This window comes from Apium graveolens, chromosome 10, assembly GCF_009905375.1.
Source record: "Apium graveolens cultivar Ventura chromosome 10, ASM990537v1, whole genome shotgun sequence".
NCBI classification, from domain to species: Eukaryota; Viridiplantae; Streptophyta; class Magnoliopsida; order Apiales; family Apiaceae; genus Apium; species Apium graveolens.
In genome coordinates this window covers 13,779,360-13,781,787 of record NC_133656.1, presented here as the reverse complement: position 1 = coordinate 13,781,787, position 2,428 = coordinate 13,779,360, and positions in this window count along the sequence as shown.

Genomic DNA, 2,428 nt, shown 5'->3' with positions numbered 1-2,428 from the left:
GCAGATTCATTGGGAATACGAATCTCAATTTCCAATTTGTCGAATTCCTTGATTAAGTCTTCACACGAAGTTAACCGATTCAATCTTTCTTTCCTGCTCAGCGCATCTATAACAACATTTGCTTTCCCTGGATGATAACTAATCGTGACTTCGTAATCCTTTATCAATTCCAGCCATCGACGTTGTCGCATGTTGAACTCCTTTTGCGTAAAGATATACTTTAGACTTTTATGATTTGTGTAAATTTCACATTTTTCACCGTAGAGATAATGTCTCCAAAGCTTTAACGCAAATACGATCGCTGCCAATTCCAGATCATGAGTGGGATATTTTTGTTCATGAGGTTTAAGTTGTCTCGAAGCATATGCGATGACGTTACCGTGCTGCATCAGTACACATCCTAACCCACGATACGAAGCGTCGCTGAAAATGACGAAATTTCCTAGCTCGTCTGGCAATACAAGTACTGGTGCGGTTACTAACCGATTTTTCAGCTCTTGAAAACTTTCTTCACACTTATCACTCCATTCAAACTTTTCACTTTTCGAGTTAACTTGGTCAGCGGCGTTGCTATTTTCGCAAAATCTTTGACAAACCTTCGATAATATCCTACCAATCCCAAGAAACTTCGAACTTCTGTCGGCGTCCTTGGTCTTTCCCAATTTAACACAGCTTCAATCTTTGTTGGATCGACTTGGATGCCTTCTCTACTGATAATATGCCCTAGAAATTGTACTTCTCTTAACCAGAATTCATATTTCGAAAATTTTGCGTATAGTTGCTCTTTCCTCAGAATTTCCAAAGTTATTCTCAAGTGTTCTGCATGCTCTTCTTCTGACTTGGAGTAAATCAAGATGTCATCAATGAATACAATCACGAATTTATCCAAATATTTCTTGAATACTCTGTTCATCAAATCCATGAATGCTGCTGGCGCGTTTGTCAAACCGAATGCCATTACCAAAAACTCGTAATGCCCATATCTTGTACGAAACGCAGTCTTTGGAATATCTTCAGCTTTAATCTTCAATTGATGATAGCCTGATCGCAAATCTATCTTTGAAAACCATGCTGCTCCTTTTAGCTGATCGAATAAATCGTCGATTCTCGGTAAGGGATACTTGTTCTTGATAGTGAGTTTATTCAATTCCCTATAGTCAATGCATAATCGCATGCTGCCGTCCTTCTTCTTCACAAATAACACTGGTGCACCCCATGGGGATACACTAGGTCGTATGATGCCTCGGTCTAGAAGATCTTGCAGTTACGTTGACAATTCCTTCATTTCGACTGGAGCCATCCGATATGGAGCTTTCGAAACTGGTTCTGTACCTGGTGCTAGATCAATTGTGAACTCAATTTCTCGATCTGGTGGTAACCCTGGAAGCTCGTCTGGAAAGACGTCTTAAAACTCGCACACAATTGGAATGTCTTCTATTCTAGGACTTCCTCTTTCGGTATCTAACACGTAAGCTATGTATGCCTCACATCCTTGTCGATTCAATCATTTAGTCTGCATCACAGTAAAAAAATTCTTCTGCTGTTTTTCGCCTTTGAATATTACTGTTGCATTCTCCGCAGTTCGTAATTTGACTCTCTTATTTGTGCAATCTATCTGAGCGTTATGACATGCTAACCAATTCATTCCCAAGATAATATCGAATTCTTCTAGCTTAAAAGGAATTAAATCTACCGAAAAATGATGTCCGGCTATTTCTATATCACACGCAGGACATACTCGATCTACCGGAACTTGGTCGTCATTCGCTAATTTTATAATTAACGTTTCGCCCAACCATTCGATTTCACAATGTAACTTACCAAGAAATTCTTCAGAAACAAATGAACAAGTAGCTCCAGAATCAATTAATACTTTTGAAATTACAGAAATCACCAAAAGTGTACCTGCAATAACACTCGGACTCTGCACCGCTTCTTTTATGGTCATGTTAAAAGTTATTGCTTTGGGTTGATTAGGCAGCGGCGGAGGTAATGCTAACATTCTCAGAACACTGGCTGCCATAGCTGATCCTTTACAATTTCTGGCGATATGCCCTTTCTTTCCACACTGGAAACAAGTCATCTATGTTGTTTTACCTGTTGGACATTCATTAGAATAATGCCCTTTCTGCTTACACCGATAACACGTTACATCCCTTTTGATACATACACCAGTATGCTTTTGATTACATGTCTTGCAGTACGGCACTGGAACTCTGACCATTCCCTGCTGACTGGAGGTTTGGAAACGATTACCTGCCTTCTGTGAACCTTGTCCTATCCTTTTAAAATTCAAATTTGCCCGGGCTTGGAATCCCGGCTTTCTGCTGGAGCGATCTTGGAAACTTCCCTGTCCCTTGTCTTGCTGAGATCTTTCACTTTCCTCTTCTATAATCAAAGCTTTCTGAACTACGGTGGTATACGTCGT